The 23139-nt window shown below is 35.7% G+C and overlaps 1 long non-coding RNA gene across 1 annotated transcript in view; it reads left to right on the plus strand.

The window, feature by feature from the left end:
• The window catches only part of LOC145675465 (uncharacterized), a 451851-nt gene that overhangs the window by 357419 nt on the left and 71293 nt on the right, over window positions 1–23139 (plus strand). The window contains exon 4 of the long non-coding RNA XR_014129124.1: window positions 3942–3991. This is a non-coding gene — a long non-coding RNA (uncharacterized LOC145675465). The remainder of the gene's footprint in view (window positions 1–3941; window positions 3992–23139) is intronic.

Here is a 23139-nt window from a genome sequence, read left to right on the forward strand (position 1 = left end):
GTCACCTCCACTCGCTTGATTTTGCACGTTTCCTAGAAAAGAAATTAGTATTGTGTTTGTGTTTTTATTTTTAAAAAAATGCGTTTTCAGTGCGATGAAATACTAATAAAAGTATATTCTAGAACCACAAATTTTAACTGCCTCTATGCGAATACAGGGTGAAATTAAATGTGGCAATGCCTTTTTATCTTCAAATAGCCCAAAATACGGACTAACCTGACTTGGTATACAGCTTTACTTCTATAGAAATTGTCCAACGCAAATGTTCGGTTCCTGGTAAGGACACAGTTTTTGGTGTTGACGCATTGTACTTTTGAGTGACGATACGATAATCGAAAAAAGAATCGAAGTCAATTTTCAGAGGGATTTACACTTTTCATAGTCCCTGTGTGCTGGAAAAAATATTTTTGTATTACTGTTCGTCCGCCTGGGTGTAAGTACACTTGCTTAAAGGCCATACACACCAGAACCAAATGAAATGTAATGCGCATGGTCCAGCAGTCCCCTGCAGTGGAAATTCCGATGCCGGGCAATAGTCAATAGAGGTAGGCTACAGATCGGACACAACTGGTGGTGGAAATGGCATTTCCTAGGTAACGGAACATTCAAAGTCGGCTCAATATTAAGTGAATCAAGCTCTATACATCTTCTGAAATAAGCACTTACTCGCTTATGCAACCCTAGTCGCTTACGCTCTCGCCTTCGGTGCGAGCGGTCCCGGGTTCGATTCTCGGTGGGGGCACTCGGTCGAAAAATTAAAAACGCTTTTTCAGTCCGGCCACCCTGAATGAGGTTTTCCTCATTTACACCAGGCAAATGCCGGGGTGGTACCTAACTTCTAGATCTCAGACTGCTTCCTTCCTTCCCTTTCCCCGGATAGTGTGCTCGCCGAGGGACGTCATCCCTCAAAAACGTGAGGGGCTAAATGGCCTTAGATGCCGACAGCCCAGAAATCTAAATCCTAAATCCCTATTACGTATGCAACCAAGAAACACTCACATATGTTCCTGTTGGTACTTTTCCACACAAAAGTGGATGCATGACTGTCTAAAAATGATGATGATGATAATTTCATTTATTGTCGTACGTAGGTCACTGAGGCTTTCGTTATTAAACATTAGACTAAACCAAGCTACTATGGGATGATATTAGCCTACTGTTCTCCCAAGTTAATATCAACAATAGCATTCATTTATCTTAAAGCTATGTCCCAAGCCCTCGGTTTATTGCTGTAGATTTCCACGTCAATTTGCAGATGTTGCTATATCGGAAATACAACAGACATCATTGTCGATTACATTTGTTCTAAAAAAAAAACAAAAAAAAAAAAACAGTGTTTTGTCTACCAAGCAGCCCACTTAGCACGAACTGGACTCGAACCATGAACCCACGCACCGGAGGGTGAATCCTATACCACTGAGCAACTGCAGTTCCAAAGGTTATTCATATGTTCGCGACGTGTATTGGCATAACATAAGTAAGACTACATTGATAAATACTATTATCAGAAACACTGTATAATTTATCATAGCAAGCAAATAAAGACTTTGTAATCAAACTTTGTTTTCGTAGAATTTTAAAACGTGTGTTGTTTTTTCTATACGAAATCCATAAATCATAGTGACAATCACTTGAACTGGAAAAATCCATTACGTAGCTTCTTCTTCTTCTTCTTCTTCTTTTTAAAAAAAAGCTATTTTGGCTTGAAATTTATACTATGAGGGGCCGCGGTAGCTCAGTGGTAGAGCGTTCACCTCCGGTGCGTGGGTTCCCGTGTTCGATCCCAGCTCCCGCCGAGTGGAGAAACATCGTGTGCGTAGGTTTCCTCGGGGTTCTCCCGTTTCCTCCCACTTTCATTCATTTCTCATCATCACCGTCTCCTTTAGCCTAACCGGCATAACCATGGGACGTAAAACTCAAAGATTTCATTTATACTATGTATTCTTGTTATAATTGCAGTATGGTGGCTCAATGGTAGGATGCTCACCTCTAGTGCAAGGGGACCCTGGATCGATTTCAGACCATCAGAATTTGTTATAGACAGCATCATGTCGGTGGGCTTTCTTGTGGCTCTCCAGTTTCCTCCCACTTGCCTATTGGACCAATAGTTTCAGTATCATTCACATTCATGACTTAATTATCTGCTTTAACCTAAAGGACATGATCGTGGAACATTAAGTGAAAGATTTCATGCCATTTTTTAAATGTATGTAATTCATTATTCAGTTTAACTCCAATTATCCGAACTCCAGTCATCTGGATCGCCAAATATTTGGGTTGATATCAGGAAATAGAAAAAAAATACATTAGAATAGAATTAAATTACAATAGAAAAAATTCTACATTAAAAAAACATACTGTACACGAACTGTATATACACAGTATTCATTTGTAAACAAAAAAAATGAAATTTTTGTTTAAACCATCGATAAAATTTATATTTAATTGAAACTTTCTGTATCGTTTTTTTAATTGTTTGTAGTAAAACTAATAATCTTATTTTCAAGAAACATTAGACCTACCTTTTTATTATACCCTGTCCGGCGAACGATGATTTCTGACAGCTTGCGAGGACGACTGAGGAGTGCAGTGTTGCCATGTGCTTGTCGCGCAAGGGGAAAATCGTTTGCTTCCTCGTTGAGGGTGGTAGGGGGTGAGTGAAAGTTTGGCAATGTGCGGTGGTTACCATGGAGACGCGACAGGTTCTGAGCCTAAGGTTGGTTGACCTGCTATCTTCTGCTCGCTCGCCATGGCCTTGTGCAAAGCTGTCAGAAATCATCATTCACCGGCCAGGGTATAAACAAAAATGATTTTAGAGATTTTTTTTAAAAAATTTTTTAATCTCACAACATGACCTTTCTTTGTCGTTTTCTTCAAGCATCCCGATTAATGCATGTCTGTGTTACGTCCGGAACTCCTTAATCTTGGATGTAACACTATCCATGACGACTTGTAACGGCATTGTGTAATTTTTTATAATAACTTGTATTTACCGGCAAAATGTGCTTTTAAAATATGCACAAGCTGTTCAAAAGGAAGAAGAAGAAAATATAAAGACAAATAGATGTAATTTCTTTTCTGTTATTATGATTGATATTCTGTGTGATAGTGATATGATATGTTTTGTAAGTCGTCATAGCAACGAAAAAAAAGCATATAATATATAGAGAATCCATCTTGTGATATATACATGTACAATATTTAAAAATGTGTAAATGTTTAATTTATTACGTACTACAATAATAAAAAGGTAATATCTTAATGGTGTTTAGATGGATTTTGATAAAACAGTAACATAGATTATATAAATATACAAACTGAGGGCTATAATGACATATAAAATATGCAAAACAAGCATTAAGCTAATTACAAACTGGTGTTTTTCATAGTAGTACAAATTTAGTGGTTGTTATAGACTCTGGAATTCACTAAAGGAATAATTAACACTTCTGACCAGAGTATATTTAAAACTCTAAGTACAGTTATGTTATAACTAAAATACAGTGTAACGGTTTCGACAACTTAACGTTATCTTCATCAGACACTAACTGAAAGAGATAGCTACAGAGCATAGAAATATATATTAAAAGTAAAAGTACTAAGATTCATTGCTTGTATGGGAAGCTATCTGAGTCTTACTTCCTCGAGTGTTATCTGTGGCTTCCCATACAAACAATGGATCTTAGTACTTTCACTTTTAATATATATATACTTTTAATATATACTGATGAAGATAACGTGAAGTTGTCGAAACCGTTACACTGTATTTTAGTTTTAATACGTAAGTGTATATACTCTGGTCAGAAGTGTTATTTATTCCTTTAATCCGGATATTTGGAGTTTTACTTCCTTAAATATTAACGAAGTGTATCTACGTATTAATATTGAAAATTTTGATGTCCTAATTATTATTTATAACAGTATATTCTTATTTTTTACAGGTGTTATACTTAATGCTGTAGTCGTTCGACTTCTCTAGAAGATTTATCAGGTAAGCTATTGTAACATTGAATAATAGCTTGCTTGCTTTACGAGCAAATAACTTAAGAGGCCTTATCACTGCGAAATTAAAATACCGCTAATTTTACACTAATTATCTGATATCTTCAGATATATAAAAGATAATCAAAATGTGGAACAAGATCGCCCTAGGCAATATTATTTTGCATGAGGTACAGTTATCACGAGTTCCCTAGTAGCTTTCTGTTTGCAGCCATATAGAAACGCGAAAATAAATGCCGATTTTCTAAATGATTGGAAATCGAAAGCAGATAAGTGAGTCATGATATCGGTATTTCGTGGAAAATAATATTGTCGGTGTCTTCCCACTTGCGACAGTCCTATTAGCGACAGGAACTGTTAACTGTCCTATGAGCGACCGATTCGATCTGTTAACTGCCCTATGAGTCACCGATTCGTTCATACTAAGATAATGGAAGAAGATAAAGTTCTCTCTTCTTTAACTTGTTTCATGCTAATGTGATTCAAAACCTAACAAAATGTACTGTGAAAAAATTCTCTCTACCTGAATTTAATGCGTGAGAATGCTCTCATTGCATTAACAATCTTTTATACGTTTTTCCTAATATTATATTTTTGAATTAATTTCTATGAATACATTGACCATATCAAGGGGAAAAATAACTAAATACTTAGAGTAGCTCCGCCTTTGTCTATGATTCTAAATTTCATCTTAGATTATTAAAAATTTCATCTTAAAATTATACGGAGCATAAGTTTAGATTGAATATGTTTATGGCATAAGAATGAAATCAGAAAGAGGTAGGGGCTCCCGAAGAAAATTTTCTAGGGAAGGGCATCTCTATGGTTGCTGTATCACGTCTGGTATATCTGATATTTAATATATGTGGTTTGCTATATTACATATACATTTTTGTAAGCCAGGGGAGCAACCCCTGCCTTCCCATCGGGCGCCCATGGAAAGAGGGTGTTCACCACTTGAGGATATCAAAGAAATTTAAAAACACGGTGTATTCGAAGAAATTATTATACAAGTTACTAATCTCTAGCAGGACGTAACAGTTCGTCTAGTTATAAGGTACTATTTCAGATAGCTACACGACAAGATTTTATGTATTAGTCAAAACAAGGGAGGAAGGCAAATTAAGCAATTAGTTTACGTTTTAGTAGCTTACAATAGGGAAGAACGTAGTATAGAGAGTTTGTTTACCTTTTGGATTGTTTAGAGTGAACTGCATTGTAAATGGTGGGATTGGTTGAGAATAGTCAATCAGATGTAAGGGATCTCGAAAGCTGTCTTTTGTCATTGACATTTTTTTTTTTAATTTTATTCACGGTAAAACTGTTACACGTTTAAGTTTTTCAAAATAAAATATATTACTGGGCTTAGTGAGTAATTAAGCTTTTGAAGAAAGAGGATTTTCAATAATTACAAAGGAATTTACAGGGAATGGGAATATCCCTGTTGTGTCGTTAAGTTATTTCATATTTTTTATGTCAAATCTAACTCAAAATGAAAATCAGTTTTATTTGCACTCACAGTAGAGGAAAAATATATTTGACGAATAGTATCACTGGCACGTACACATTTCATACCAAGGTTGTTCGGGGCGCTAATAACGCCAGAGGCAAACATACTTTACGAGATGGCATCATATCATCTTCCATCATCTCAATGTAAATGAATCGGTCGCTCATAGGACAGATAACAGTTCCTGTCGCTAATAGGACTGTCGCTTCTGGGACTAATTCATATTGTCTAGGGCGATCTTGTTCCACTTTTTGATCATCTTTTATCTATTTGAAGATATCACATAATTACTGTAAAATTAGCGGTATTTTAATTTTGCCGTGATGGGGCCTCTTAAAGGTAGGACTTGGGAAGTTTACTGACAAAACATGCGATGTAAACTGGCAAAGTTTACGATTGATACCTGATAGGACCGGATTAACTCCTCTGGAGGCCCGGAGCTAGAAAGAATATGTGGTCCCCTGCTGATTTCGCCTAATACTTTTCTGTGAAAGTACAGGAGGAAAATTAAGGGAATAGGTTTCATATTTTTGGTCTTATTTTATTTCATGATGATGCTTGTCTAGTTATGATTCTATTTAGACAGCCAGTTGAGATTTTGATCAGAGTAGGGGCCCCTGTCCACCTGAAGGGCCGGAGCTACACCTCTAAGCCCCCTTTAATCCGGCCCTGATACCTGAAGTAACTTGATTTTTTTTTTCTTTGTCATCAAAATTACACTCTCTATGCTAACTACATCTTCGCTAAAGGTACAGGTATCGGGTCCAGTCTAAGAGTAAAGTTCAGATTACCGTTGTGATTTTGCTAGTGATTATCCAGATATTGTAAATCTGAACTTTCGGGTATTCTGACTGTCACTTGTTCTAATTGTGGTAGCGACTAGTTCGCTTAAAACACTAGGCAGACATGCTAATAAATTGAAACAAGGTTGGTAGATTGAATTAAAACCTTTTCACAAAAGCCAATCTTTTCTTTAGTTTTCTTCATACATTGATTTGCAGAAATATTATCAGAAGTCTATTTTCATAACTTAAATATCAGAACTCTATTTCGTCTAATAACTTTCCATTCTACAGAACAACGCACTAGTGCATAAGATGTATCGTTTATTAGATGTTACTACATGTTACTTACAAACCCAACAACTGACATATTAAATGTACACAAGAAAACCATCTCATATATGTAAATAATATATATTGAAGAATGATTTATGAATTCTATTGGTAAATAGGATTGTATAAAAATATGGTCGTCAAGTCTAGGAGGCTTAGGTGGGCAGGTCATGTAGCTAGAATGGAAGAAAGTAGAAACGTTTTCAAAGTCTTGACTGGAAGACCAATCGGAAAACGACCATTAGGAAGACCTAGGCGCAGGTGGGAGGACAATATTAAGATGGATCTCTCAGAGATTGGAATACAAAGTAGAAACTGGATGCAGTTAGCTAAGGATAGAAGTCAGTGGAGAGCTTTTGTGAACGTGGCATTGAACCTGCGGGTTCCATAGGCCATAGAGTTAGTTAGTTAGTTAGAGTATGAATTTTGTGGAATATAATCACGGTTGTATGTTAAGGTTTCGAAATATAATTTTTGGAGTGTATAATAAACTTGTATATAAACGATGACATATTAAATTCATAACACTATCAGCTGTGTGTATCACGCTTATCATCGTAGGTATTCTGCCATTATTAGCGGGCCACGGTGGCTCAGTGGTAGAGCGTTCACCTCTGGTGCATGGGGTCCCGGGTTCTCGAACCCTGCTCCCGCCCAGTGAACTTTGTGATGGACAAACACCGTATGCGTGGGTTTCGTCGGGGTTCTCCCGTTTCCTCCCACTTCCGTCATTCCACCATTTCATTCATTTTTTATCATCTTCGTCTACTTTAGCCTAGCCAACGTAACGTAGGACGTAAAAGTTAAAGATTTCATTTCGTTTCGTTTCTGTCATTATTGGCAGAAAGTTGTATAACTAAGAGGCTTCCATTACCAGAATCCTCAGCTAACTTTTCATCTTGATTAACAATAATATGTGTTACTTCGGCCCATTAACTGTAGCCTCTTTCACCCTCTCTGTTGTTAGTGTTATAATACCTTCTAGCACGTTCCTCATAATTCAGTTCTTTCTCAACTAATGTCCAAATCAGTTTTCTTTCTCTTTTCACTTGTTTTATTTTCACTCCTACTATTCCTAACACATCCGATTCCTTTTCCATTCGATCCAGCTAATTCTCTTCAGTCTTTTTCACATAACATTCCGAAAGTTGCCATTTTTTTTTATTATTATTATTATTATCACGTTTGCGTAATGTCTATGTTCCTGTCCCACAATCACAACACTGCCCACAAAACATTTTACGAATCTTTTTATTTCTTTATTCAAAGACTCACACTTTTCCTCTTTCTAAATGCAGTTTTCGCCATAATTAATGTTGCTTTTATTTTATGTTCGCACTTTATATCATCACTTATAATCAGGGTGGAAAAAAATCATGATTTTTTTAATAAAAATCATTTTTGTTGATTTTTTTGATTTAAATCGATTTTTTTGATTTAAATCAAATCTTTCTCCTGGTATAATACAAGTCGCGAATTGAAGATAAAGCGTTAGGAATTAGTATTAAATGCTAATTATGCCATTTAAGTGAAAGTATTGGGGTTGAATTTTGAATTATCCCCAATCGTTAACCTATATCAATCCCAAACAATGTTTCTTAACCCTTTTAAATTATGGCTCTTTTTAAAGGTAAATTATAGACTTTCAGTCAAGCAGCTACATCAACATCCCTATTTATCCTGGGATCATGGTACATACATCACTCCCTTTAGAATAGAACAGCTTTTGAAACGGTAACATTCACATTTCCTTATCATGTCCCTGAAGCGGGAAATTTTGGGAGTAATCGGCATTTTTTAAAACTTTTTTTTTTAAATTTGGTCCCCTCTAAATACCTCTGTGTTACAGCACGGATCTCAAAATCAACTGGGAAATGCTAAGGGGTGTACTAAATGTGTGTACAAAATTTTAAGCTTCTCTTTTGAGTAGTAAGAGTGAGGAAACTATTTAACAATGAGCTAAGAACATTCCCACAATGCCCCAGATGACCCGGATTTAATATAAAAATTTCCTCAGACATCCCTATTTATTCTAAGATCATGATTTGTACATTATTCTCTTCAGAATAAAACAAATTTTCAAACAGTACCCTTCAAATGTCTCCATCATGTATCTGGGGCGGGTAAATCACGAAAAAAGGAATTTTCTGTTAAAAAATGTCTTTTTTTTTTTTTAATTTTACCTCTGTGGACCCCTTCCCCTGTTTTAAGACAGAGATCTGAAACAAATCTGAAAAATACTGAGGGGTGCACTGAGTAAATGTGCAAAATTTCAATCTTGTAGGTGCAAAAGTAAGCCCGTGAAAAATAATATTCCCCAAATACCCCAGATTCCCGTATAAAACAGGATCTCAGGTAACAGTTTCCTGAGACATCCCTATTTATCCTAGGAGCATAGTATGTACATCATTTTCTTCAGAATAGAACAGCCTTTCAAACGGTACAATTCATATGTCTTCATCTGAGACGGGAAAATCACGAAAAAAGCTATTTTTTGTTAAAAATATCCTTTTTTAAACATTTTTGCCCCTCTGGACCCCGCTGTTTCCACGTAGAGATCTGAAAACATCTGAAAATTATTAAGGGGTGCACTGAACGAGTGTGCAAAATTTCAGTCTTCTGAATGCAAAATGTAACCCGCCAAATAATAATAATAATAATAATACCCATAACAAAAAATATCTTTTTAAATATATCACATCACACGCTATGCCTCAACGCAGAAAGGCGTTGCAGGGTAGGCAAAAACCATGGTTTTTATTGAAAAAAAAATCAGTTTTTTTTGTTTGAACCTGGTTTTTTGGTTTAAACCAGTTTTTTTTAATTAAATAATTTACTCTATGCATTTATATCACATATGAACAAAAATAAGTTTGTTTCACTTTGGTGTTATTATGCAACAACCGGGTTGTGCTGGAACGGATCACATAAGCTTAAAGCGGAGTCCAAACCGTTTCTCGTCTCTTACATCCGAAACAAATTGTCCTCCATTTGAACTTGAAAACTGGACTAATTGGCCACAAATGCAATACGTCTGCCGACTCACTCACGAAGGACTCCTGATACGTTGTACTGATCTTTACATACTTTTAATATAATTGTCTAATTGTCAAGAGTCATTTCCGAAGAACAAAAAGATAAACAGTTGCACAATTGAAACCATTATACAGAATTACATATGGACAGTTTCAAAATACTGCAGAGTACAGAACTAATTTAGTCCAAATTAGTTCACTACGACTTTGATTAGTCCAAGTTAAAGAAATACAACGACGTAATTTTCATATTAGTAAGAAAAGTGAATAAAAATAAGAATTATTTGAGTCGACTTTGGCTCTGACCCATTTATACATAAATAGATACCAAAAATATTTCTGATTTCAGTAAATGCCTCTCGGGGGATTTGTATGACCCCCTTCCCCAAAGTACGATATTTTGATGTATATTATCAATAGTAAACATTACTAAAACGATACAATATTTAGAATTTTCCTTTGATTGCAATTGCATAACAATAATAACAAACTATTAAAAAAAATCACAAAAGAAACATTCATAACCTTACAAAAAAGTTGCTTTTGTAGTATAGGGCTAATTTCTTTGAGTAATGAATGGGGAATTTAAATTTGAATATAATAGGAATAATATGCGGGAGTGACATGCGATAACCCACTAATGTGTGTGTTGAAGATTTTACGAAAACTTACACTTTTACAAACATTTTTCGTTTTTTGCATGGTTTAAACCAGCCAACCCTGCGTGAAAGCATATGTAACGTGTTCTAAAATGCCTCCAGCCTTACAGAAAACGAAGTAAAATGCCTTATTGGTACTTTTTTAATTGAATAATTAAGATTCTACCATATCACCTAAAAATAGGTGATATAATTTAAAACGTCAAGCATTAAGGAAAAAGTACAGCAACGTTTATCAAAAAGACACTTTTTTTTCACAAAAGTTACTGATATTTGGCAGGGGCCTATTTTTAAAAACTCAGAACCAGCTTGCGGCATGAAATACATAAATTTCGCCTAAAGTTATAAAATTAACAAAAAAATTGGAGAGGGGATAGGACCCCTCTAAATACGCCCTATTATCTGAGGACAAACAAACAGACAAGCACAAAAAAGAATTTTCGTCTTAAATGTCAATGGTGATTTCCCCGTTGGAATAGTTAACGATTTTAAAACCCAAACCCAATGTTACGAAAAGAAGAAAGAAGGATTGCTCCGTTACCTGTTCAAAACGGGATTTTCCCTAATCATCCTCTGCATGACACTTGTTTTCATACTATACTGTACATTTGAGTCTCATTGTATTATGATTATTAACTTCCATAATCGAAATAACAGAACAGAAACGGGATTTTACTTATCTTCATTTTAAATTAATTTATTTAGGAATTCGATTTAAATCAACGATTTTTATTAAAAAAATCAAGTGATTTAAATCTTGATTTAAATCGTGATTTAAATCAGACTGATTTAAATCAATCCACCCTGCTTATAATGCTACCCAGGTATCGAACACTAGTTACCTGTTCCAGTGTCTCCCCTCCTACTTGTGTATTTGATATCGATTACATCATTCCAATTAGCGTTGCATTTATCTGTTATATTAAAATTAATAAATAGAAATATTCACAATTATCTTTCAAAGAGTTAAGTAAATATATTAAAAACATGATGGGCATTCTCCAGGACTCATGCTTTCTGTTTCATTGTTTCTAAGTTCGAATCTCAGTTTGAGCACATTTAGTTTGTGTATTTTGTAATGAGCTGTATGTTCTGGTTTCATCCAAGTTAGTATCTGCTAGTTTATTGTCGTACCTGTTCGTCTGACCTACCCGACGATAGGTTCTAGCCCACTTACCGCGAAGTAGTTAGATAAAGATATTAAGCCAGTAGAACAGAGGTGGTGTGGACAGTTCATTTCCCCTGTGAGTCAAAAATGGACATGGCAAACTAGTAACTACAAGCTGGAGTAGAGGTGTCGGTTGAGAATTAGGGGTAGCGCGTATGCAAGGATCGTCAATTAATAAATACATAAATTATATATATATATATATATATATATATATATATATATATATATATATATACAGAATCAAAATATCTTTCTTGTATGCCTTTTATCTGGAGAACTATATATAATGTAATCAAACCCAAACTATCACTAAACTCAGTATGATGTGCGTATTCCGTAGGAAATACAAAAAACTGGATTTAGGGGCCGTTCAAAAATTTTGTGGCCCGTGATTAAAGATCCAATATATTTCAATAAAAAATTTTCTTTAATGCCTTTGATCTGGAGAATTACATACAGTGTAGCCAAACCCAAACTATCACTTAACTCAGTATGATTGTACGTATTCCGTAGAAAATACGAAAACTCGATTCGTTTTTCCTCGATTCCTGGCCGTTCAAAAATTTTGTGGCCCGTGATCCAAAAACTTTTTATCTTTTTATCTTTTTTTCTTTTTTAATTCCTAAAATTCTTGTTTCGATATATAGCACTCTTAACTTCATACAGTGTAAAGGAGCCAGAATGATCTCAGAGGGAACATAATCGTGTCGTGTTTCGCAACTATGGCCAGTATATGCGAAGTTACTTACCCATAGAATAATCAGATGATTATATGCCTTGTATTTTTAATATAACCTGCGTTGTAACCCTATTACGGAAAATAATCGTTAAGAAATAATTACGTGTTTTGAAATCATTACCTAAAATCGCTTTTAATAGATATACTATTGAAGGCCATTGCGAACTGTAGGGGGAAGGGAGGAGGAGAGCAAACGTTGTCAAGAGAGTGTGAAAAAGCACAATTGGTTAGTCGCTTCACAAGAGGCGTTCCGAGTCTTTTTGTTTTTGTCTTTGATTGGAAAAAGAAAATTGCCTCCGTGTTTGTGGTAGTGTAGTGTCGGTTTCACATTACTTTGCAGCACTGCCACAAATCCATACATGCAGTCGCGGCATCATGCGGCAAACTAGGAACTAAATGGTCGACAACGCTGCAAGTCTACAAAAGTAATTCAGAGATCAGGTGGAAGGAGCTTTTTCCTTTCTTTCTTTCTTTCTTTCTTTCTTTCTTTCTTTCTTTCTTTCTTGAGAAGTAAGAATTTTATTCCTTAATTAATTGTATTTCTCTTATAATTTATTTCCAATTTGGAAAAGAATGAAATACTTTTTCTTATAATATAATTACCTGTCTTGTTAGTTAATTCATAGTTTTCTTTAACGAAATTTATTGATTTAGATCCTCCGTTTATTTATTCGTTAATTTTGATAGATATTTTGACTGTGGGTTTTTATATACAACGTGAAGGTTATGAAAGATACGACGTAGTGTTTACCTGTGGTCCGAACCACCAATGCTTTAATTAGGGCTGTATGATATTTCGTTATTTTTCTATATTTCAATATCAAATATACAGGGTGTTTCAAAACAACACCGACAACATTTGGGATGTGATTCCTGACACCAAGATAAGACTAAAATTATAGACCAACCTAGGTGCACAAATGCTTCCTTTCGGAGTTATAAGCTGCCGAAAACGAAAAAAAAAAAAAAAAAAGAACTTCAAAGGTCCGTAGCTCCAAAACTATGGGACGTTCCATAGTCGGGTCAAGACTTCATTTAGGAATTAATATGTGCGCTATCCAAATATCCAAGTCTCAGAATCCTGCGATACTTCCGTAACAATTTTTAGAGAGGTAGTTCCTGAGTACTTTCAAATTATATGCCCGTTGCCCAACTTCCTCTATAAAAATGGTTGCGTAAACACCACAGGATTCTGAAACATGTATTTTTGGGAGTTCCTAATATTGCCACATACATGTTCCTAATATTGCCACACACATTTTCCGAATGCTAATAACAACCATGGTGGTTTTAATGCTGCATAAATTTCAGGTATCGAAATTTTAATCTTGTGCCGTTGAACCTGTGTACTAGTTGCACCACAGAATTATCTTGTTAGCAATGAAAACTTCTTTAAGATGCAGCCAATATAACTTTTTTCATTCTCAAGTCAGAAAACTTTCCTTTCGATACAAGAATGACAAGTTTTACCTTTCATTTTCAGGTTTGCTTTCAAAGCATTATAAAAAATACATTGAAATGTATGAAAAATAATTAAACAAAAGTAAGTACATAGTATCATGTTGACTTTGTTTAATCATATTTTTTTAGTGGATTTGACTTTTTTTTAAATCCTTGTTTGAATACAAATAGTGAAATACATCCTTACATATTAAGTGTTTGAAATTAAATTGGCAGTACATTTGAGCGTAGAAAATACGGACAAATTAGGGAACTCGGTAAAATGTATGCGGACGGATTTTTTTTGCTTTCAAAATGCAAACACGTTTTGCATAAATGCTGACACATTTATGTGCCGTGAGATTGAAACTAAAATGTTTCCAAGATAAAATCTCGACCACTGAACCCCTAACTCTAACTACCTAAATTATTATTTGATGTTCTTTCTGATTTAGAAATGACATATAATGCATGTGAACTAGGTTATGAACCTTCTTCGTCGAACATAAAACTTTCATCAGAAGACAGATGTTCCAACAGAAAAATAGATTTGACTACAAACATTTATCTGAAATTACAAACCGAACTAAAGATTTCCCTTGTAACCTATCAGAATAGGCAACATTAAGAGATGAGAAACTTCGATATCGATTAGGGGGGAAGGGAGGACTGTTATCGGCGCACAGATAGATTCTATAGAGCTGTTTTAATGTGTGTTCGGTCATTTATGAAGATATTGAAGAGGTTTAAATTTCAGACGAGTATTGATCCAAAATCCAAAGAAAGAAAGAAAGAAAGAAAGAAAAGGTGTTGAAGAACAGCATTGAAGATGGAGATGTCTGTGAAAAGCACGTATAATATAGCAGCTTCTACAAATAGTTGTATCGCCGAAACTTCGATCTGACTAAGAACATAGCAGTGTAGCGTTTAACTCTGTCACAGCGGTCCTTGGTTCGTTTCTTCATCATGTGAGTTTGTAGGGTTTCTTGAGGCTAACTTGCTTCCATTCGCTTTCTTATTTACGAGGGTAAGACAAAAACTTATCCGCAATATAACTGTAACTTGTTCATACTGACCTCTGTCCTCGTTTATTTTATTGTTATGCTGTTATGGTCATGCTGTAAAAGTTTGATCTTAATTCCTCCATTTGTCTTCCTTTTGTTGCAGATACATCATGGCCGCTCCATTACAAATTTGCACCAAAGAGAGCAATGATCCGGTTTTTCTGGTCGGAAAGTGTATCAGGGGCCGCAATCCATCAAAGACTTTCGGCAAAATACGGGAACAGTGTCTTACTGCAAGGGAATATCTATGAATGGATTGAAAAATTTAAAAATGGACGCTCGAGGGAGGAGCCAGACCACCATTTAGGGCCACAAATGATGACAACATTGAGCGTGCACGTGACTTGGTTCTGTTACCGCCCTTTCACATTATCCGGCGATTTGCCGGATCCGTTTCCGGCGAATTGCCGGACAAGGTAGAAAGACATTGCAAGCAATGGAGCTTTTCACATATGTGCGGCGGTCGCCGGACATTTATCCGGCGAGGAAAAAATAGCCGGATCTCCCTGCTAGAATCCGACGCGGCAGATTGCCGTGTATAGCCAAGCGGGACACTGTCGATGAAGTGGCTTATCGTCTGGAAATTAGTTATGGTTCCTAATACAACTTCCGAACCACAGAAACCGGATCACTGCTCGTTGTTCCCCTTTGGTACGAAGTTCATTCAAATCGAGCAGTCATGATCTATCTGCAACAAAATTAAGACAAATGAAGGAATTAGGATCAAACTTTAATAGCATGACCACAACAGCATAACAATAAAATAAACGAACACAGGGTTCAGTATGAACAATGTAAGAAATTTTGACTTACCCTCGTATACTAATTATAAGCATATGTGCATCATTGTTGGGAACATATGTGTCATTGTTAGAGGAGATCAAACAACAATAGAGACAATCTGATAATTAACACTATTTCTCTTTTACAGTACATGAACAACCTATTCCAGGAGAATAAAATTAACAACTGGATCACATTGGAAATGAACAACACACTACTTTTCTAAGTTGTAAAAATCTACTCTTTTTTTTTTTTTATTTTCTCGAAATTTGCCCATGGAGTTCGAAAGAAGACAGCTTGGGGGGACATTAAGAAACGTGTCTTTGACTGGGAAGAACTAACTAACTAACCCTGTGGCCTATGGAACCTGGAGATTGAATACTGCGTTGACAAAAGCTCTCAATTGACTTCTATCCTTAACCAACTTGATCCAGTTTGTATCTTGTATTCCTATTTCTGCGAGATCCATCTTAATATTGTCCTCCCATCTGCGCCTAGATCTTCCTAATGGTCATTTTGAAATTGAGAAAATGCTTTTACGAAATTCGGTACTTGAGTGCTAGTTTTTTTCCGGGGCTTCTGAGCTATCTTGATTCGTTTTCAAACTGATACAGTACAGGTTGTCAACTAGTGTAAGTTATGCAACCCAATATGTCACAAGAGTCGTTTCGGTTGCCTAAAACTACCTTATTGAATACCTGGAGGTTTTACACTTTGTTATACATGTTTACAGGTTGCCCAAATTTAAACTGACAGGCAAGAAAAAATGTATCATAAAAAAAAAAGTTATTAGAGCACATCATCTTACACCACCACACCAACTCAGAGTTGCCAGCCTGTTATGTGAGTTCACTTTGCAAAATTAACACCATAAATTCTCACTTAGGGGTTGAACGTTTATTACAGGATTTATTATTATTATTATTATTATATTGTTTGAAACTTTATGGCCCTCGAATTTTAATATATACTCTGCTGAAGTGTTAGTTTGTGCAGAAATTGTATAATTTTGTTCAACGGAATTGAACTGTTACATTTCCAGATTAAAACACTTTTGTTGTTGAACAGTTAATGGTTTTCTAAACATTTACTTGGAAAAATAAAATGTCGGAAACTTTGTCCAGCGACTTGGCCTTCTTTCCCATCGAGTGGCCGATTTTTTTAATTGAATTTTTTATTTATTTTTTTTTACTTGAAAATAAAGTTAAGTGCTTTTTCATGTTATAGTTTGAAAAGAGAGGTGAAACGTATTTTTGTTTCTTTATTAAAATAGAACAATGTTAAAAAGCCCAAAGTTTTTCTGACAAAAAGGCAAGGAAAAATATATTTCAGTACAGTCGTTCTTTCAGAAAAAATATCCGGAGGCCACACTTAGTATTCCGGGGGGGGGCACTTGCGGTACTGTTCTATTTATTATTATATTACCGGTAGGCCTACAGTCGTATTATTTTGGTCTTCCCCGGCGGTGCCCACCTAAAAATATGTCTGGAAAAAACACTGTTTCAATACATATGTTGTATTTTCCCGGCGGGACCTCATGTGGTTCGAATTCCACGTTAGTCAGTAGGTCCACGTCTCATATAGCCTCGCTGTTGAAAGGGACGCTAAACTAAAATCAACTCAGCAACATATGTTGTATTATTATCCCGCATGGTTGTGTTTAGAAACACTCGACATGTGCTTCTGTTTACAAACGTCAACCATGTACGCCTTACTACAGAGTACTCTAGCTGCAGAAGACGGAGGCAACAGTGACGTCACTGGTGATGTGACGACGTAGGAACAATAGTGCCTGGATATTTGAGTAAATCATGGAGAAATTGCCCACTTCTGTATTGAACACAAATGTTGTCTAAGTTAGACTACTTTGACGATAGACGCAAAATTTCATTTTTAAATATAAACTAATTATTTGCTGAGCAAAACTATATATTTTCATTAAAATTCAACACGTGTTACAGTTTCGCCAACTAACTCTTTGGCTTATCTGTCTAATGAAGCCAAAGAGTTAGTTGGCGAAACTGTAACACGTGTTGAATTTTAATGAAAATATATAGTTTTGCTCTGCAAATAATTAGTTTATATTTAATTATAATAAAGCAAAGCTTCTATTTATGGGGAATTTCACAGTTTTATGCGTATTGTCAAGAGATGAAGACTCTTCATGATGCATTGTGTATGAAAAATTTGAATTTTATTGCCGAATTTATTGTTGCTGTGTACTTACATTCAGTATAATAGTCTAGAGTTAAAAAGTGTTGTTGCATGCATCCTTTGAGAGAGAAAGATGAACGACATCACATGAGATCGGTAATGGACCTCGGAAGCAGGGCAGTGAGAGTGGATAGCCCACAATTCTCTTCTCAATTGGAATTCAGGTCATCTCGTAACTGAAAGTGAAAACTATTTTAACCACCGCCTCTTTTCTCCACTGCTCGGCAACTGTTTTACGTCACGTGACCAAATCAAAAACAAACAACACATGCAATCAGCCATGGAATTTTCGTGTAGAAACGGAACAATCAGACCACAAATTCTCTCTGGGTCTGACGGACGGACTCTTGGGGAGGAAGCGTTTGCTCACCAGTCTTCCTTCGGACTCTAAATCAAACAAAACTATTTGCAAATTATTCGATTTTAAGGCATGGTTTCTCCCCTCCCCACTCTTCGTCTCCAATAAACGAGTCTCAAAGGCACCAGTGAATTGGCTACCGATAGAGCAACAGATAAAGAGATTGGAGATGCACAGTGGAACGCCAATTAAAACAGTGGTCACTAGAGATCAGTTTGTTTGTTCTTAATACGCATTAAAACGGCCACCACAAAATAGTTTCGCCACACACAAACACACAAAATGGTAATAATGTGTATCAGCGAGTGTGTTTCATTGGTTTGTTTTCACAGATATTGGATGAATTCATGAAGCCACATATATACCTCCAGTCCTCGGTTAAATGCCGTCTGCAAAATATAACAGAATTATTGGGAAACAATATAACTATGTATCTAATTGAAGCAGAGGAAGTGGTTGCAAGTTATTGGTGTAATGGGGAGGAATTTTTAGTGTGCGTATTTATTTCTTTCATTGAGTTAATTACAAAAAGAGTGTGCACCAGGATTAAAGAGTATATATATCACTGTTAGGAGTATGTTAGATGGAGATACACAATATTAGATGCAATATGCTGATTAACTATTATATATATATATATATATATATATATATATATATATATATATATATATATATATATATATATATATATATATATATATATATATATATATAAGTACATAAATAAAAATAAAGTATTTATTTTTGTAGAATAAAAATTACCAGTACATAATTAAATAAATAATTTATTCTGGGAGAAAAAAACTATCAGTACATAAATAAATAATGTATTCTAGTGGAAGAAATTAGCAGTACATAAATGAATTAATGGTTCTAGTAGAATAAAATTTATCAGTACACATAAATGAGTAAATAATGTATTCTACTAGAACAGGGGTGCAAATAACCACTCGCTCGGGGCGAGTGATTCATCGGTGTTACTGCCTTCGTCTCCCACTTAAATAACAACAACAACATACGCAAAAACTAAATTAATTCAGTGAGTAAAAAGAAAAATATTAAACCACGTACATTAGTTCCGGTACTTACCAACCTTTATTTCACCAGCCCGGTACGTTCCACACTCTTCCTTCTCTTGAAGTGGCCAGCAAAACGGTTTCTTTATTTTCGACCCCCGCACAGAAACAAATTAATTTCATTAACTTAAACACTTCATATTTAATCACTCCACACCTTTTTTCACTATCCCACATATCCAAGGCACATAACCTAACATCACCCCCGCCTGTCACGCGGGAGACCGGGGTTCGATTCCCCGCCGGGGAGCCATGTTTAAATAATTGAGGTAGTTAGGGATCTCTTGCCTGGCAGATATCAATTAACAGATTAATAATTACCTTTTTCAAGAAGCAAGACTTTATTTTACATGAATTAAAGATTAACATTGCAAATTTAGATTATGCTCTCTCGCAGGAGACAATTCGTTCAGCTTGGAACCTTATAAAAATGACAGCGAGTTTATACAAATGAAAAATACAACTTACGTTATGAATGCTGATATTCCACCCATATTTATGCAGATTGTGGTTGGTTGCTGAGAGATTTTCTTGGACCTCTCCCTTACCTTTTTATATTGTATAAATTTCGTCAGCCAGACCCTGAGGTTCTCCGTAACAGCCTTGTTTGTTCACTTAATTACTTCTTACGCTACGTGACTGCCGGAGTTGAGTTGAGTTGATTTTAGTTTAGCGTCCCTTTCAGCAGCGAGGCTATATGAGACGTGGACCTACTGATTAACGTGGAATCCGAACCACATGAGCTCCCGCCGGGAATCGAACCCGGGTCTCCCACGCCAAAGGCGCGTACGCTTACCGCTTAGCCACGGAGGAGCTCACGTGACTGCCGGAGAACTTTATTAGTCTACGATAAGTGTGACTGTTAATCCCAAAATTTTTGTTATTTAACTTAAATACACATACATTTTTTTTAATCACTAGAACACAATGTTAAAAAAATCTTTTTTTTGATATATTTTTTTTTTCGAAACCGGTTGAGCTAACTTTTTTTTTTTTTAACTTATGACATAGTTTCATTACATTATCATACTGATAGTAAGTAGATGATTTCTATTGTGGGATGTGGGCTAGTAGTGTTTTTCTTGGTCTAGTAAGATTTTGTTGCTTGTTGGCATCCCTGTACTAGAATAAAAATTATCGGTACATAAATAAATAATTTATTTTAGTAGATAAAAAATTATCGGTACATAAATAAACAATTTATTCTAGTAGAATTAAAATTATCGGTACATAAACAAGTGAATAATTTATTCTAGTAGAGTAAAAATTATCAGAACATAAATAAATAATTTATTCTAGTAAGCTGAAGGTCGACAAAAGTGGAAGAAACATTTCCAGGCCAAAATCTAAAATTGAAAAAAAAAAAAAAATCCCAGGACCTGCGAGAGGCAGAATACTTAATAATAAGAAGTAGAATGAAAACTATCAGTTATTGTTGGCGACGAACGATACACATTTTAACGCCATAAATATTCATTTTCGTCAATTTTCTCGAAAACTGTGCATGAGTTTACCCTTAAGTATACATGTGGGGGCTTTTTTGGGGGGCCCAAGTTGCACCCATAAAAATATTTGCGAAGACATTTTTTAAAAAAATTGAAAATGGTACATTCAAAATGAAGAAGGATAAATTCGGGAAGGAGAAAAGTATGCTTGGGAATTAGAATGGGAAATTTTGGGAGGTTGCGTCCAAGCTCTTGCGGGGGGTGGGGGGGGGAGAAATAGAACCCCTGTTTAAGCATGTAATTTTGTTCAGTTTGATATGATATGTTGATTGATATAGGCATATTGATCAACGGGGGAACACCGTAGTTTACTGGTTACAGCTTGGACTCGTGTACGCGTGGTCCCCTAATTTTCGGCGTCCACCCAGTGTCGTGAGGCAAACTGAGGAGCCGCGTGAGTAAAAGTCGTGACGGCCACTAGGTTTAGAAAGCTCTTGGTGAGCTTTTTAGAGACAGAGCGTCGTAGCGCACTGACCTCCTGCTCGCCGCTAGGCGTTGGGGCAGGCTTAGGCACATAAATGGGCCGTTAAGCCGAGTGGCTTGGTTTGGAATATTGATCAAACAAAGGGAATAGTATGCATATTAGAGAAATTCAATGCTGCATTTTATCTAATAACGAGTGTGCATATTGTTTCAAATAGTAGAGTTCATTTAAAATTTTTATAATTGCTTTGATTTTTTACTTTGTTGTCAGTATGTCATATCGGCCCAGTTCGACCAGTGGCAAATACATTATCTTGTATACAGGGAACCGTATTCCCCAGAGATTGTTAACTGATGCGGAGAGAGTTAGATGTTTATTGAGAACGTTGTAGAGGCAGCTGATATAGTGTATGGGTAGAGTGAATAAAGAAGAAGAAGAAAAAGAAGAAAAAAACATGAAAGTATAACATCTGACATATGTCTAGCGGCAAGGAGCACGTGGATATTTCTTGAGGCAGAAAGCCGTTGTGAATTGGGGAGGCCAGCAAAAGTGTCGCCTGTGCAAGTGAAACCAAAGTGTGTGGGAAGTAACGACCACAGTTTCTAAGTTTTTGAGGTGGCACAAACCACATTCAGCAAACCTGAGGGTCTTTAAAGTCTGTATTTAATGCCTTGATAAAATGTAAATGTATTTTGCATATGTTCTGAAATCTTATAAGATTACAGAGTTTTAGCTTATTTTAGGCTTTCTCAGCTATTTCATATGACGACCCCTCCTTTTTATCACATCCTCTTGCCAGTGACTCCTCATAAATATCCAGCTTGTAGTAAACTTTTTTTATTGCTACTGCATATCGCTATTGAAATTTAGTGAAATCACACCAGGCTAAGGTTTCATACTGGCTTTCTTTGGAATTCTATTTCAGTATGGAGTGTCCGCTGCATTTGTTTTTTTCTTGTATTTCAGTATGCAGCCTGTTTAATTCCTCTTTTATTCTATTTTCTAAATGATTCGTTATTTGTTCAATATTTTTTGTTGTATTTGACAATCATCATCATCATCATAGTTATTCTGCCATTATCGGCAGATCATTTGCCGCAGCAGAGAAGCTTCCATGTTCCATGGTCTTCCGCTAACCTCTTCGTCTTCACGTACGATTTTTCGGATTTGATATCGTCCATTAATTGTAGTTTCCTTCGTTCCCTCCCTCTCTTTCCTGCCACCATACCCTCTAGCATATCCCTCAGCCCATGTCCCAGCCAGTTTATCTTCCTCCTCTTACTCGTATTAATATATAAAAACTGTCCTTTTTCCCCACCACACCTTTTCATTCGTTTTTCGCTACACCCGGCTAATTCTGTCCATTCTTCTCCAGACTCACATTTCGATAGCTTCCAGTCGTTTTTCATTTTTGCGTATTGTCCATGTTTCTGACCCGAACAGTACAAGACTCTTTATTAAAGGTCCCACAAAAATGTATTTTCTTCTTCCTAAAGGCTTCTTTTGCCATTCCTATTCTTGCTTTTATTTCACCTTCACACTTCATATCATCACTTATAATTCTATTCAGGTATCAAAAACTAGAGGTATGGAAAAGAAAACATGTCTATCAAAATAAGAAATTCAAAACGACCTTTAAAAATGTTTTCCGCTACTAGATCCTAAATACATGGGAATTTATCTTTCTCGCCTCCTTTCGCGACCCCATTGTATTTCTCTCACGACCCTCCTAGGGGTCCCGACCCTTAGATTGGGAAACACGAAATTATATTAAGTAAGCTTCGTGTATTTTCGATTATTTTCATCCTTGGTTTAATTTGGTAGTTGTAGTTTTACAATGTGATATTTGTAGCTACAAAATCAGTTAGCTGTTGTACTTCTGACCAAAAGACGCAATCATGAATAATAATCAACTTATAAGATTTTTTTATAGCTTATGAACCAAAAATCTTAGAAGAAACGAAGAGAGCACTAACGATCGAAACAAGTGAAGCCACAGAAACTATTGACTCAGAAACTATGGTATTGAAGAAATTAGACA

The sequence above is a fragment of the Thermobia domestica genome, chromosome 18 (genome assembly GCF_964235325.1).
Source record: "Thermobia domestica chromosome 18, izTheDome1.hap1.1, whole genome shotgun sequence".
Taxonomy (NCBI): domain Eukaryota; kingdom Metazoa; phylum Arthropoda; class Insecta; order Zygentoma; family Lepismatidae; genus Thermobia; species Thermobia domestica.